This window comes from Numida meleagris, chromosome 19, assembly GCF_002078875.1.
Source record: "Numida meleagris isolate 19003 breed g44 Domestic line chromosome 19, NumMel1.0, whole genome shotgun sequence".
NCBI classification, from domain to species: domain Eukaryota; kingdom Metazoa; phylum Chordata; class Aves; order Galliformes; family Numididae; genus Numida; species Numida meleagris.
This window is the reverse complement of record NC_034427.1, coordinates 6,664,969-6,681,825: the sequence shown is the minus strand read 5'-3', so window position 1 is coordinate 6,681,825 and position 16,857 is coordinate 6,664,969. Positions and strand designations below refer to the sequence as shown.

At 38.9% G+C, this 16,857-nt stretch overlaps 1 long non-coding RNA gene across 3 annotated transcripts; it reads left to right on the top strand.

Moving 5' to 3' along the window:
- On the top strand, nt 4,636-16,707 carry LOC110408405. Of its 3 annotated transcripts, none has more exons than XR_002444309.1 (6): nt 4,636-4,675; nt 4,951-5,063; nt 6,795-6,843; nt 9,438-9,514; nt 11,688-11,805; nt 11,921-16,707. It is a non-coding gene; the product is annotated as an uncharacterized LOC110408405 (long non-coding RNA). The 3 variants fall into 3 exon arrangements; XR_002444311.1 differs by having other exon boundaries at nt 4,951-5,077; XR_002444310.1 differs by lacking the exon at nt 9,438-9,514.

Here is a 16,857-nt window from a genome sequence, read left to right as displayed (position 1 = left end):
GGCAAAAAGTGCTGTCAAAGGCATAAAGTTAGCTGACAGACACAGTAAATTCCATTTAGGGTAGATACTGTTCATAACCAAAACAGAAATATTTTTTGAAAAATAAAAAAGCTATTTTAAACATTCCTATTTCTGTGGAAACATTTCAGGGTGGCAAGTACCATTTCAAAGTATATTACGTGATATTAACCCTGAAAAAACGAACCAGTGGCCAAATCTTGAGTGACTTTAAATATTTGTTGAGAATCAGCAACTCTCACTGCACACAGTAAAGCTGCAGGAGCTCAGCAGTTCAATATGCTTTAGATCAACAGCCTCTAATCCAGACCTATTTCTGACACAGATTTAATAGAATCAGTTTCTCTAATAGATGAATATCTTGCATTCTTTTTCCTTCACCATTGTTTCCTATTTTTTTCTTCAAATAAACTTGTTTTTTAAATTTACAAGCAAGGCAATGAAGTCCTTTGATCTGTACAATGTATGTACTATTTATACCTGAGATGCTCAAGCTGCTTTTGTCTAATTATTTTTGACATCTTGCAAATATTTGCAAAGTTCTTCATGGGGATTAAAAAGAATCACAGCGTTCTATCTCTCTGTGACAAAGAAACAGTGCTCTCAAACGGCAAAACAATTGTTTGTCTGTTTTCTCTTCGAGAGATCCTACACATTGATCTTCCATCATGGCACATTTTATCTCAGGTAGCAAATGAATGCATCCCATTTTTAGAGGAACACTAAGTTTCCATAAATAGAACTGTTCCTTACAAGATCAAAATAAAATAGCGCTTAAAATGGAGTGCATTTGGAAAGCATCAATTACACCTTTTCAGAATGTATGACTCCAACTTTGTGGAAGCTGTTCTTTGCAGAAGCTGCCATTTTAGAGTGCAGTATATTTGAGCTTCTGCTAAATCACTTACTAGAACAGAATTGTTGAGGTAGTCGCTAATTTGCTCATCTCTGTTGGCTTACACAGGTTTGGAGAGTGCAGGGAAGCCATCAGGTATGTGGCCTCCATCAGGACGCATTACCAGAGCCAGACCAAAATAAAATAACAACAAAAAGTTTCATGTTAGTTGCCAAAATGTTTTGGGTTTTTTTAAACTATTGCACCAAGTGTGGAAAATTTGACTCAGAAGTGATCCTGCACTGCAAAGTAGATATTTTGCTGCCTTCTCTAAAATTTCTATGTTGTGCATGGAAGTGCGAGAAGCACCATCAAATTAAGATATATAACTTCTTCAATAATCATGTCTTATGGACTTCAGTACTCAGTGAATTGTTTTATTTTCTTAGACAGGTTGTATTTGTGGACATGACAGGACTCACACAGCACAAGCACTGCGGTAAATTTCTATTAAGAATGCCACACTGCGTTCTTCATTTTGCGTCCTTTCCAAGGTGAACAGAAGTGTCATCAGCAAGTGGTTTGTGAAGGTGTCTGTGAGTGCTGGCAGGTAAATAATTTTTTTAAACCAAAGTTAACAGTCCATGTAATCACGTGCATCAATCTGATTTCTGTAGAGGCAGCTGTACTGCTTAGTCTGCTCTGGTAAGAAGTCCAAAATACACAAGACAAATGGGAGCACAAGGCTGGCAAAGGAGCACACTGAGAGCACTCCATTAAGATGGAATGACATATGATAAGCCCTGAAAGTATGAGGTACAGAGGGGCTATGCCAGATCTTTGCAAGAGGAATGACAGATACTAGGGCCTGCTGGTTTGTAGGTGGCTGTTTAGATCAATCTCTTGTTATTACTGGAAGAGCTATAATGTTCCTTTCTGAGAGGAAAAAACAGCAAAATATTTAAGATGTTAAAGCTGTGTACAATAAATCTGTCTTGCATGCAAACAACTTTCAGCTATCTGCATCACCTGCTAAATCTGGATCTCAATAGGTGCTTGTTTGATGCCATAGATCTAGTAGGACTGCCAGAGTGCTTGGGAAAGTCTGAGTTCTCATCTGTTTTGTAGGGCTCCTCTAGGCCCTGACTAACTTTTGTTCATGTAACTCACTGAAGGGAAAGCTACCTCAGCCTTATAGGTCTGTTCTACTGCTTTTAAAGGGCTGCTATAAGCTACACATCGGACTCTAAGATTTCTCTAATGGTGAATGTTTGGGTACTGCACATCCAGGCAAGCCCTATCCTTACAGATGTAGAGTAAGTAGATTTTAGGTAAACACCTTCTGCATTGCTTCTTTCTACCTAAGACTAGCTTGAGAAAACTTCCATTACTAATATAAGAAGTTTTCTGTACTGGGCAGAGATTGTTCAATGTTAGATTCTATGACTAAATAGGTCCCAGCAGCCATCTGTGGCTATAGACAAGCTCATCAAGTCTTTTAATATGTTTTTTACAATCAGTTGTATTGAAAAATTACTATTTCAAGTCTCCTCCTAAACCCTAATAATTGCACCAAATAACGTCCATATTTTAAATAAGATCCCTTGTTTTCCCCCATTGTATGCCACTTTTTGTTAGTGTAGCGCTCATGTTATTCGGCCTCTTGGCCAAAGTCCACTAGTATCTCACGTCCTTCAGGTGGATTTAGACATCTCCCACACCTTCTACTGACAATCAACATGAAGTCTTGAAACTCTTCATACTACTTTGAGAATCTATTCCTCTGTACTTCAGATGACATTTTGCCGCATTGCCTTCAGCAGAACTGCAGTGCTATTCATTCTTGCAGCCAATCAAAGCTACAGTTTGTGTGGCTTTCACCAGTGAGTGATGGCCTAGTGCTGTCACTCTGAGGATGTATTGCTCTCTCAGAGTATTTACATCTTGAGCTGGACTGACAGGAAGATGAAAAGAAGTCTTGGATGCTTGGCCAGCTTTTGTTTTATAATTTAAAAGAAGCTTTGTATTCATACATTGCATCCCTATTTGTGTGTCTCTATTTCATCCATGAGCTGAAAAAAATTATAGCTCCCAGATCTTACATAATTTTTAAAGTAATGTTTAATAATCACCATCAGGACACTGATAAAGAGCTATTAGAAGTCTATTTCTTATTAACCATTTGTAGTTTTAAATTGTATATTTCAGTAGGAAGGTAAACTAGACAGAGGGACAAATTAGTTTTGCAACTTTGATTGCAGGCCATCCAGGTGAAATATTTCTCATGATGCCAGAAGTTTGAAAAATTTCTGCAGCTGCTTCTGTTTTCTGTTTGGAAGACAGTTAAAATTGCTCTAGATGCATGCTTTGTGAACATCCAATGAATGTAGCTACTTTTTGTAGCATCTCCCACTGGTAAACTACCAAGAACCTAAAGATTGAGGAGGCCATTTTGAAAAGCATTAGTTTCATTTTATATATTAATGAAGAAAAGCCTGTAATCAATCATTAATTACTTGTACTGCAGCAGTACTCCAAGACACAAGCTGCTGCTCAGATTCCAATAAACTAGATGTGCTATGAATGCATTGGAAAATGTAGTCCATGCAGAGAAAAGGTTGGTGTAAATAAAATAACTAAACTTTTCACTTTGTGATATATCAGTAACCTGCATATTTTTGAAAATGTTCCCCAAAAATCTCCCTTGCACAGACCATACAAATGCAGTGTGCAGCAGACGGCACCCAGCAGGTGTCTGCACGAAAAGCTGCTCCTGAAGAGATTTCCAAAAGCAATTGCTCTGCCTTTACCTTTGATCTTTTCCCCGACCAAAAGCATGTTGTGTTTTTGTTTTACTCTATTCCCTCTCTTGCTATTTCATCCTCAGCCACAAATGCATTCTACAGCATGTCTGCCCTTCGTGTTTTTCAGCCACAATGAGGTCTTTGAAATTTGACTGGCAAGGCTAAATATCTGTTTCATTGTCTAAACACCAGTTACTTACAAGAATCTTTCATTCTTCAAGTAGTTCAGAATGTCTCACATGACTCCGAATATGAAGACAAGAGCACCAACACCTCGTTGACCTCTCATTAGTGAGTAGCTAATTTTATTGTAAGCCTCATCAAATTAGGTAGCCATTTGGAATTCAGAAATTTTATCTTATGAATTGTTGTAGATGCTGTGCCAGAACATCAGCTGATTCACATAAAGATATTACTTACTAATAAATATGGGTTTATGAATTTTTTTTAAGTATTTACATAAAAACATATGCCTCATGGAACACTTTAGGTGTGCCATCTGTCATGCTACCTTGTTAGCGAACACAAAGATGCAGTAACTGCTGCCAAAAAAGTTTACTATCTAAAGTGGATACAGAAATTATAATGGTAATGTAGAAGTAAAGCTTGGACATACTGAAGGAAAATCAGATTGTGAATCCTGGGGAATGGCCGTATTTCTTCTGCATCATACACCTTTCTTCCCACTGCAAAGCTCAGCTACCTGCCCACATTTCTGTAATGAAGTTTGACAGAGAATAACACATGCTTAGAGCTAGCTCAGGGATCAAATGTAGCATCTGAGCTTATTTTAAAAATGAGGTGTATAGTGGAAATGCTAAGTCAGAGCTTGAAGGAGTGATTGAGCACCTGGTGGGAAGGCAGGGCCAACCCAGGGGAGCTCAGGTGCATGCAATGTCCCTGAGTGACCAGAAGGGGTGGAGCCAGGATCCACCCCCTCCCAGACCTCATTTAAGGGTTGGCAGTGGAGGGGAGGGTATCTTGTAGCATGTCCCTGTGTATCTGAGGCCTTCTGAATGTAAGTAGCTTCCCTTCTCCTTTATTTCTGCTTCTCTGGCTACTGCATTTGGGCTTGTCCTCATTTGCTGTAGCTAAGGATTTTGCAACCCTGCAAAATCACTGTACTTTCCATCACATTACACTGTGGCATAGAGGTTCTTAACACCTCATTGTGGATGATGGTGTTATTTTACTTTGTTTTTGTGTTTTCATTTTTGTTAGGGCTATGAGTAATCAAGCATTTTTTGTTTAGCAGCTGAATTAAGAGGTATCATCTTGGCTTGTTTTACGCAGGTCATGTAATTGCCAGGGGGATCTGAATAGTATTTTTTTTACAAGAAAAAGAGAATGCGTAGTCCATTCTGGAAGGGATAAATGAAGAAGCAGTCCATGAGACTTTTCTGGAGGTAACTGATCCATGGTATGAAAAATGTGACAGCTCTAGGATGGGAAGGAAGGTAGCATGTTCTAGATAACAGAGCATGCAACAAACCCTCTCATGCTTTTACTAATTCTCATTATTTAATCCATAAAGAATAGCCATTCACATCACTTCCTTCTACAGCAAAGAGCTGACCTGATAATGTAAGCTTGTGCTACTGCTCAGGGTTACAAATTCTGGAAGCATTTCCTTCCTCTCTTGTGCAGCCCTTCCTCTATCAGTAGGGACTCCAGGGTGCTCTGCAAGTCCCCTTGCCTTTGCTGGAGACTACCTGGTGTGCTGTGGTCAGCTGCTCCTGTTTTGCCCAATTAGTGCCTCTCCATGTAGTATCTCCTGTCAATCATTGTCATGCCAGTGGTGTTGCTCCCAGCAATGCCAGCTCAACAAAGAGAAGACAAACAGTCTAATGGTTGCCAGCAGCTGAAGCAAGGCTGAGGTAGAATAATTGTTTCAAGTGTTTTAGGCATTTCTGAAATACTCACATACACAAGAACAAATTGTTATACAGGCATACAAATGGCAAAATGATGTCTGAGTTTAGCTCTTTGGTACCAGCTGCAGTTCGTTCCTGTTGCCAGCAGCAGGGAAGTTCACTAATTGCATGGAAAGCTTTAGGATTTGCCTCTCTATCCTCTCATTCTTGTAAGCTAGAGTTAGCCAAGTACAATGCTTCCATACCAGTGCCTGCTATGGTCCTCAGGTTCAGAAGGAGCAGGCATGGATGTGTAGGAGTCAGAGCTACAAACTGGCCTACAGATTGCAGAGCCTTATCTCTACCATCGTGTGATTCACAAAGACAAGCAACAGCTGCTTTACATTTAAAAAGTCTGAAATTAGTCATTTCTGTGGGAAAGAAAAATAAATGAGGCTCTGAACAAACCCACCTGCAAGCACTACTGAGTGCTTCACGCAGGGTCTCGTTCCAAACAGCCTCTGGGTTTCATGCTATGCCATGAGAGAGATGTTACCTCTCCATCACTGTATTCACATCTGATAACATTTCTGCAGCTTCACTGCGCTATTTAACTTGTCAATTTACAGCTGCAGCACAAACTTTTGACTTCATTTCCTTAAATATGCCCAATGAGAAGAAAGTGTCTCCTACTTTACTAGGACTGTCTTTGACTCACTAATGTGGTATTTAATGGCTGAGATTCATTTCTTCCTGCATTGTTTAAAATTTCCTCATCATAGACTCTCTAACTAGAAACATAAATTCTGCAGACAGGGCAGTGATGTCATACTTCACATGCTGCTTAAAACCAACATGAAATCCATAGTTTCCAGGTGTGCGAATTTCCTGCAGATATAGAATCTGGTTTATGTGTGCACACATAAGAAACAGTCATAGTTTGCGTCACTACTCAAGAAAATCTATTTGAAAGACAAAAAATCCTCATTTTGTTTCCTGCCTTCCAGACTTGTTAATAATTTCATGTTATAATAGTATTTCATGTATTTTTTTAAATACTAATAAAAATGTTACAACTAATTAGGTGGAATGTGGCTCATTGACCTGGTTAGTTTTATATCAATGTATAATGAGGCCTAAAAATCCCATATATACTGTATTGCTGTTGGTGCTTTGCCACTTATTTCTGTGGTAATACATTTGACGCAAGGGACATATATAATACTAACACTTTTATGATATACCTACCCAATAAAAGCTTTTTCAATTTTGTTATTTTGACAGGCAGATTCCATTAATATATCCACAACAACAGTGTTCCTTTCTTCAGAAGGTAAGAGAAGAGAATTATTAAAAATTACAGTCAATACTCCTATATACTTAATCTTTCCAAATTCACTTTACAACTGCTGTCAACATCAATAATGTCAGAGAGTATAATCAGGTTTGCACAAAACATCAGAACTTGGGTATTCTGAAGAAGGGATTTTTTTTTCCCCCAACCAACAACCCAATTGTTATGTTGGGGTGTTTTTTTATCACAAAAAGATGGCTCCAGATGCATGTGGAAAAGCCATGTGCTGTATGGTAGCCCACTTGCAGCTCCTCCACTTGAACCCACTCTCTTTACTGTACCTTTGCATTTCAGAGTACTCTTGTAAGTAATGAGGGGACCGGGTCTTCCACTTCCACAGGAGTTCTTCTTTAGGAGAGGAAGAAGCTTATGGTTCAGCTGGTGGCTTTCTTACACACAGTTAAAGCTGGGAGTTTGGCCTTTACTAGCTCTGATAGTTGGAGCAAGGACAAATTGAATCCTTTTGAAAATGTACATTTCCACTAAGGTGTTATGGGGAAAAATGCACATTATCTGCATGCATATTGATCTTAAATAAAACTATACTTACCGTCTCCAACGTGTTATTCTAGCAATGCTGAGTTGTCACACAAAGATAACTGAGATACAGGGGTATTTGTCACTAAAATCAGAAGTGACTGAAACTGAGAAATGACTTTTATGCTGTGAATGTTGTCTGTACATGTTTCCAGCAGCATGTTGTTAAGTAATGATTACTTAATGACACCAACTTTATATTGAACAGAGTGCTTTAATCCTTTTATATTCTGGTGTTGTCTAAACTCATTGCAAGTATCTCTGATGGAGGAGACACCTAGCAGAAAATGACTCGGATGTTTGAGCAATAATATAACATCAACTGCATAGATGCTCTATATTCTTAGTATGAGTGATGACCCCTCATCCCAGTCCAGGCAGAGCCTCAAGCACATAATCTGATTCCTCTGTTCTTAATGCCCAGTTTGTAAACCGCATGATAGATACTTCACAAATATGCATATGGATATAGATCAAAAGGGTGACTGCACACGTTGACAGGACACTAATTAAATTGATCCACAGTTAATGATTTATCTATTCAGAGCTGTTAATTTTGCAAGTGATAAGATAGGCTGCCTTCTTTTCTCTAATTAAAGAGGCACTGGTACTCTCTATCTCCTCAAGACACTGAGTGCCACCTACTGTGTGCTCACTTCCTCAGAGCTGACAAGAATTCATAACGCTGCTACGTGTGAACAAAGAATATTCTGCAGCAGTACAAAAAACTGCTCCTCTGTCAGGGTCAGTGTCTTAATTCTGACCTATGACAGATTGGATACAGATTTATGGGAACCTCTTCCCAAGAGTGAGGGGCAAGAAAAGAGAATCCCTAAAAATGCTTTTGGGAAATGTTAGTGAGGGAGGAATAAGCATTTTATTATGAATTATCTGAGAAGGAAGTAGGTATGAGGAGTTTGAAAACAAATACAAGTTCTTTATTTTTGTGAAAACTGGGGTGGATGCATAAAAATCTGTATTTTGATTTTTTTTTTTCAGTGGAAATGAAGACAGTTTACCTCTTACTAAAGCAATGGAAATGGTTCTTTTGAGGCTGATGAAAGCAAAACTATTCTGAAAGCTTGGGAGGAATGGGGCCAGGGGAGTTCACAGCAATAGGAACTGCACAGATCCCAGTTTTCAGCTGTATCTGGGTTAACTGGCTTAGATGGGGAAAAAAAGGATTATTTTTTTTTTTAGAATCATACTCTGAGAAATAAGAACATAGTTTCTTTACTTTGAGGGCATTCTTAGTATTCCAATCTGAAAGTGCACCACTAGATTTTGATTTCAATTTTTTAGGAAGGCTTGTATAAGGCCAAAAAGCAACATTGTCTTTCCTTCCTCTAGGACTACCTAGATACTGCTCAGAGTATTATATATATTCTATCATTGTGTGCCTCTAAAAACAAAAAATAGATCAAGAAAGTGCCAGGTAAATGAGTTAATATATTAATTATTACCAAATTCAAGTGCTATACAACTGAATATTTTCTATTTAATTTTGAGACAGTAGAGTCAGTACAATGTGGTGACATTAATATTACAGTTCTGAAATTTTGTTACCATGGTGTGTTTTTAAAAAGAAATTCTTTTAAGATGTAAATTAACTTTGTCTTAGAATTTTCCTCCTCACACCTTCAGTCAAGCAGTAATCACTATTTATAGGCATTTTGTCAAAAAGATATGTTGAGCTGCTAGCTCAACTCAGAGACCTTATTAAGTATTCCCATAACAGCTACCATCATCTTTATGTTGGCCCTACAGTAAAAGTATTCAGTTTCCTCTGTGTCTCCTTGCACCTTTTAGCAGATATTTTAGTATTCAAAAAATTATTTGCAATGTTACGTACACAAAGGCTGGTAATACTGGACTTGTCCCTGCCTTTGGCCAGCCCATTTCTCAGGATGGTGCAATGTGTCTCTAAGCCCTGCTTGCTCCTTCCTTCAGATCTCAAACGAAGTATAGCTCAGCTACTGGGAGAGAGTCCCTTCTGTATGCATACAAACATTCATTAGAATTTCTTTCTGCAACAGCTACCAATGAAGACTGCAAGACAAAGCAGAATTTCACCTAATTCTCCAGGCCCATCTCCATCGTGCCTGACTCCTGGGTTTGTACATCTAACTTGAATTCTTAGAGGCAGCCAGCAGCAGCAGACTGGGGTATTCTCTGGAATCAGACCATTCTCTGAAGAAAAGGCGCTGGGAATAAAGTCTGCGAGGCCTTGGGGCAGGACTAGAATAGAGATGCTGGGCAAGCATTTCTGGGCTGGGTGAGGAACTGTTGAATAGATGTGATCACGGAGCAGACAAGAGGGTAAGAAGAGCAGGTGATAACGTCTTTTAAGCAGGCACTTGTGACTGTAAATCAACAGGGAAGTCGGTATTCCCAAATACACAAAGTTGAATTTTCCAGTGGGGGAAATTGTGTAGAGTACCCACAAAATAGTCTCTGGAAAGCAGGCAACGTATGGTTATGGCTACAGACAAAGATGCTGTTATTGTAAAGAGTAACTATTTTGTTCTTCCTGAAGTGAAAGACTGTTATCAATAAGTTAAAATTCATAGTAGAGCACAAGGAAGTCACTCAAATGCCATTGAACTTCATATAAACAGCTGAGTGGTTACATCCTTTAGGCTCCTCTTGTAAACCCTTTGCTGAAATTACAAATCTGTCCTATAAATATAAAAATCTATTAGATTGAAAGAAAGGTTTGCAATAAAGTATGGATCCATCCTAAATCCTTCGTTCATGAGATGATGATCAATATGTATTAAATATACAAAGCTCTAATGTGTTAGCACATCACTTTGACATTGAACTGTTTTTACTTGATTTAACTTTTTCTTTTTTTTTGTTGCCAACTATTTACAGTAGCTCTGTGAAGTAAGAAAAATAACTTTATTAATTGTTTGTTGGCTGAGTCTGCAGGCAAGGTTTGTAAACCCGTATCTTTTTGCTTACAGGCAAATCCCTCTTGTTAGATGAGTTGCAAAGCTTTCTGCGTAGACGTTTTAAGTACATCTTGAGCTTCTAACCTGTGAATTTCACTGCAGTCAGAGGAAAATGAACTGGCTGGAGTTCTTTTTGATTTTTAGTTGAAGTTTAACTTTTCTGCCTTTCAATCAGAGTCAAGCCCGAATTCTTTATTTTTGTTCATTCCTGTTTAGATTTCAAGACATACTGGGATGTGTAGGAATGTCTGAGTAAGAAACCGCCAAGGTTCTTTGTTCTGCCTTGATTTGTATAGTCCAAGCTTATTCAACTTCTGACATCACTGCAAAAGTTTATTTTCTTTTTCCAAATTCTGTAAGGTTGTCTCCTTTTAAATATATATTTTCCAAAATATCCTCTCTTCAGCACGACCTGTAGTTCCTCCTGTGTAGTGATGGCTGCTGTAAGCAGAATGTCCTGGTCACAGCCATGGATGTTCTGACCAAGAAATGTATGGAGCCCCATTCTCTCCGTTTGAATCATTGGATCACTCTGGCTTTAGAATCATTCCTGATTTACCATAACATAACAGAAAGATCAGGCACTGGAATGAGAAATCCTCTCCACTGTAGATGGAAATAAGAACTCACTTGTCACTACTGCTTCAAATGAATTTCTAAATGAAAATACCTTTTATACTGTCAGTAATGTAACGCAGAGATGACAGGTTCTGTTGGTTTTCCATCAGTTACAGTCTGTGTCAGCAGCTTTTCAGGATCTGAAATACACTCTGGTTTCTACACTAAAAGCCTTTTTTTATGTTGGCTCTTTCCTAGGAGCAATGGTGAGTGCTTGTGCCTTGTAATACATTTGCTGTTCTTTTTTTCATATAAAAATCTGTGATGTGTTCTTTGAAAAAAAAATGTGTTGGTAAAGCTTCCCCAATCAGCTTCTATTCTTTTCTGTGTCTCTTCTAAATGCAGTTCAATTAGATAGGTTGATGGTGCTTTTATCGATCTAAACCAAATTCTTGGCAAGATGTCAGGCTGATGTGGGTAGAGTTTTTGTTTTGTGTTAACCCTGGCTATAGCTAATGTTTCCTAAACTACATGTTTAAAAATAAAAATGTGTTTTTTTTCAAATGTAATGTTCCTGTCTCTGGGTAGATAGAGGTTATTTTGTGCAGGAGGCAAATATTGCAGGATAAGAATATCCTTTCCCAGAAATCCTGCAAAATAAAGTTGGAATTCTTTCCAAAAGTTCAGTAGTAGTTCTGTGTCTGACTGTTACTGCTTTCACTGTGGAAACATCTTGGAACCGTAATTAAAAACTAAAATATCTTGTTTCAGGTACTATGAAGAAAAAAAAGATGACAGCAGCCCATATAGTATTTGCACTACTGTTCATCGATGTTTAACGGAGATCAGGAAGGAAGGTCCAGCCACTGCACAGTTCTGAAAGGAATAGGTATGCTTAATATTTTCTTCTCTCTAATAATATGCTCATTTCTCATAGTTCTGGACACTTTATCTGTTCCTTGGAGCTAATTCAGAACTTAGAAATGTGCTGCTTGCCTTGCCAGCTGTGTACAGATCTATTGCAGCTCCAGTTGATGCACAGCAACAGCAGCACTACCAATCTTCTGTAAGGTTCACCTTCTGTAAGGAGGGGCTTCAACTCTGACATTCTGTTGGACTTTGTAAATGGCTTGAGGAAAAAAGAGATGAATTTGGAGACCATCAGGATCACTTTCAGCAGGATTTGACCCAAGGTCCACGGAGAGTTACTTGTTTAATTGCATTTCTCCATGATTTCATTTCTGGACAATATCCTGAGAGCAACAGACATCATATTCCAAGTTAGTATATTTCACAATAATCCCAAGGACACTTGTATTGTAAAGCACTATAGTTTGACACTATCAAATGTCTCCTTGAACCATGATGTGGGCACTTAAAAAAAAAAAAAAAAAAAACTGAAGAAGAGAGAAACTATTCTCTCCCTGATTTTTATTTCTTATATGAAGTATCAATTACTGTGGTGTGCAAAGCACACCATTCATTCCTAGTGGACTGTATAGGTTTGAATACTGAAAATACACCTTGAAGTATGTAAATGCTCATGTGAGAAGTCACATATTCAAAGCCAGTTGCAAGGATAAGTCCCTCTTCTGTGATAAGTGGTCATTTGTGGTGTAAATCGATTCTCTCATATGCACTACAATTTTAGAAGTTATCTGAATAAAACCTTTTGCAAACTGAATAGAATGAAATGAACTACAGAGTATAAGAAATATAGATAGAAAAAAGTGTAGACATTTTTTATCAGACATTGTTACTGTCTCTTCTCTGAAACAAACAGTAATAGAATTCTATCTAATGTACATAAGCTAATCCAAAAAGAGAAAAAAGATCTACAAATACCTGTTCAAGACTTTCATATTAGTCTCCCCATCTTCCTTTTTCTGAGTACTTCTGTAGAGCCATTAAATAGTACTTTCCTTACAAGATGCTGATGAGGAAGTCTTAAGAAAAAAAGCTTCTTCCCATTGATCACATCAAAATATAAATTGTATTAAGGTGATTTGTTCTGAAATTGAAGGCCCTTTAGTAGTACTCTTTTTCTCTTTTTGCTACTGGAAGGTCCATAACTGGCTTAGGTGTGCCATCTTCTGGATAACTGCAGAACTATCTTTATGCAGGAAGAGCTTATATTGAGAAACATTAGTAATTATCAGTGCTCTGGAATAATTTGCTAATTGCTTCCCAGAAGTAATTTTCTTTCTTACTTCATATAATTTAGAACAAAGCAAAAAGTTATGAATTATTAATAACATGTCATATTTAGCATTTATGAATAATCGGTAGATCGCACCAAGAGGTCTTTGTAAGTGTGGTCCCAACAGGCAAAGGAGAAATGTAGAAACATATCCTTCAGAGTAGGACATGCTTTGTGAGCCCAGGACTCAGCTCACTGCCCATAATGTAACTGGAAAAGCAGGTTCCTACCACAAGACTCAAGCAAATCAAAGCGGGCGCCTGAAATGTTAGATAGTGGAGGTTTTCAAGTGTCTTCTCTTTCTTGAGAATTATACCACTCCCTAAGATTCGTGTCCTCAGGCTAGAGTTAAGCACTTACAGCAAACACTTATTCTAAACATCAAGAAATTACCAGGTCGGTGTGCCATGTTTTGCTGGCAGGGCAGGAGCACCAAGATTTCCATTTTGAACTCTTCTCATCACTTTTGAAAAGCATTAAATGATGGGAGTGTGAAAGGCAGAAATGGCTGCTGCACCACCACATCCTTGTGTCATGTGCCCGTGCTCTGTGCCCTCTCGCTTTTCCCCAGGCAGCAGCTTTCTAAATGCAATTACAGGGTAAGATGGAAAGCCACATGGAATGGCATAATTCTCCTTTCATTCTGAGATTTCAGCAGCATAACACGTCAGTTAACAAAGAAATGCCTATTTTCATTTTCTGTAAAGGTAAATCCAGGTTGAACTGGGTTGAGAAACTTTGCCAGGACCACAGGTGCTCCATCTGTTCCCTGCTTCCTCCCAGCAAACAGGGAGAGAAGCCCCTAGCCAGGCCCATGCTTTACTAAGCAACACCAATCCAACATTCTATTACAAAGCATATATGTGAAATACAGCAACTCCTAAGGCTTCACTGGAAGTGACTAATTGTAGCCCACTCAGCATGTGGTTTACTCTTCACTTATAAAAAGTCTTCTCGCTTATTTGTTTTTTAAATTACTACTTTTAATAGCTTAATTGGGACAAATGTGTCCTTCAGAAGGGAGGAGATGACCCTAAACTGGCCCAGAAAAGGCTCTATTACAGCTTAAACTACTTCTCAGCAGAGCAGAGGAAATAGCATGCAGGGAATACGCTTTATTTCTGAGACAAAAAGATTTCCTGGATTTCTTTACTAACGTGCTGACATGCACTCTCTATAGGGTCTTCCTGTGATCAGTCTCTCTTGTTTCCTTTTAAACTCAGAGGCAGAAGCGTGGCTCCGGTGTGATTAATTTCCCCTTTCCTGATTGTATGTCATTTACTTTTAAGTAAGGCTCTTATAAATGAGGCTAAACAAAGACAAAGATGAAGACTGTGCGGAGATAAACATTTGTGCTGCTGGGACTCCCACTGACTTGGGCACAGCGGGGGCCAAAAGTAATGGGGATTCACAGGCATCGTGATTAGACCTCTCACTGTGAACAGGTAATTGAAACACCGTAGCCCATCACCAGCATTTACGAGGTACTGTGAAGGTACTTGGTTTAAAGCACTCTCAAACTAGATGCTTCTTACACTCCCTCTGCCATTAGGTACGAACAAAGCACAAGCTCAGGCCATCAATACTATCTATTTTTGTTTGCATGCACAGCGCTCCTGTGATGCCACCCAGGCACTGTCCCCTGAGGAAGGGCAATTTTGTGCAGTGACTTCTGTGGGTGTTGCATGAGCTGTCTGCCTGGCCTTGGGGGGGCACCAGGCACAAGCAGAGAGGCTTTGATATGATCTCATTGAGTGTTTTGGTGTTTGTAAGCATGACGTGCTGTAGACTCAAGGCAATTTGTAAGCAAGATGTGCTGTAGAGCCACAAGTTGACATGAACACCACACACAGTACTTTCATTATTTCTTTTAATCTCACATAATTTTCAGCAGAAATACAGCACAACACAATTTTAATCTTGCAGTATGGTTACAGTTTGCAGCCATCTTGCTGTTGGCACTGCTGTGGATGTGAAGTCTTCCATCCAGAATGATGTGTTAAGGGCAGTTTTTTAAATTAGTGATTTACTGTGTAAATAGATCCTGCTGCTGGCTTTCAGGAGGACTTAGCTGCCTTCTATTTAACTCCATTCTTCAATCACACTTGACTAAAGTTTCTAACCTTGAATTATTAGTAACATCTGAAAGAAGTGTCATGTATTGTTTAAGTAAACTTTGGAACAGAAGAACAGCGCCTTAGATACAAGACTTAGTGTGTGTCTCAGGCAGAACATTTTTCTTAGCACAGAAGTCAAACAGAGCAGAAATAGCACTGTGAGTAACTCCACCTCTTAGGCGTGCGTAACTTACCTAATGGCAGAATGCTCTAATCTTCTTTCCTCATTAGTGTTTTCTAACACCAATAGCCACCATGCTGCAACCGGCCATTGGCCACTGCACACCATCAAACATGTACAAACCACGCTACTTAAAAGTAACACATCTGTGGGTCCCGTACAGTGAGATTTCATGTTCCTTTCTTTACAATGCTATCTGCTTTATCGGTGGTGCCGCACCTTCACCACCACCACCAACCTCCCAGCGTTTGTTTACAGGGTGTAATAATGCCAACAGCCACCAGATGCCAGCATGAGCATGCCATGGCTAAACGTGCGCCTGTTTCGTTTGGATGGCATTTACCTCTTACTGGGGTGCTTTATCTCTTGCTTTGGCACCCCCAAAATATTTTCTGCCTCCAACTAAATCTTTTCTGCCTCACTAAAGCTACAGCAATGTAACTGCTTTAAAACCAGAGTCTTTTGGTACGGGAGAAGGCTGTTATTTAGGGATTTCACAGAGCAGCTGTTCTTTGCAGTTTCTTCCAGAAGCTATCTGAAATTCAGGGATGAGAGAGTAATGAAAGAACTAAGAGCTCTCAGTTCTGCCCAGCTGAAAGGGAGAACCTTTCAGGCAATCTGTTCTTCCACATGCCAGACTGGAGGGCAGAAACAAGGGCTGGCTGGCTGTTCTGAGGGGTTTATTAAAATGAGTTATTATGGGGGGGGGGGGGGCATCATTCAGTAGCTGTGGTTTCACTGGCATTACAGCTATTCCAGAAGAAAACCAAGTATTTCTGCATTGCCAGATGGAACAGAAAGAAATGAAAGAAGTGAATGGATTGTTCTGTAAAATTTAGATGGCTCAAAGCAAAGCTCAGTCCTTCGGTGTTTTGATGTTTGTCTGTGAGGATTTATGGATGTGGATGGGGCTATATCATCTTTTTTTCTGATTGTCATATTCTTGTATGATTTTCCACAGAGGAGTTTTGAAATGCTTAAAGATTACAAAAATAATAAAGCAAAGGGACTTTCAGAAATAAGGAAATGCCATTTTTTCCCTTTGAATTTTCCTCCCTTCGTTTCCTCCTTGGTCAGTCTGAGCTGAATATATGAATATGCAGAGTGTGAAAATATTTAAGATGCATTTATCCACAGGAATGTGGCTAAAATGTACCTCTGCAAGCATCTACCTGTATGCCTTTGCTATCCATTGGATCATGATCTAACTGAGATTGTAACAGAGAATGTGAAATGTATTGATCAGTGCATTAAAATAAAACTGAGTGTGATATTTGCATCTATATTGATGCCTTAACAGCACCATTATGGAAGTGACTGCTACATGGAGTAGAAAGAACTACTCATTTTTTTAACCAGCTAGCTTGGTCATCAGCAGGAATAGGGCTGAGGTCCTTGAGTGAAGAGCTCTAGCTCATGCTGAAGTAATTTTCTAGAAAAAAA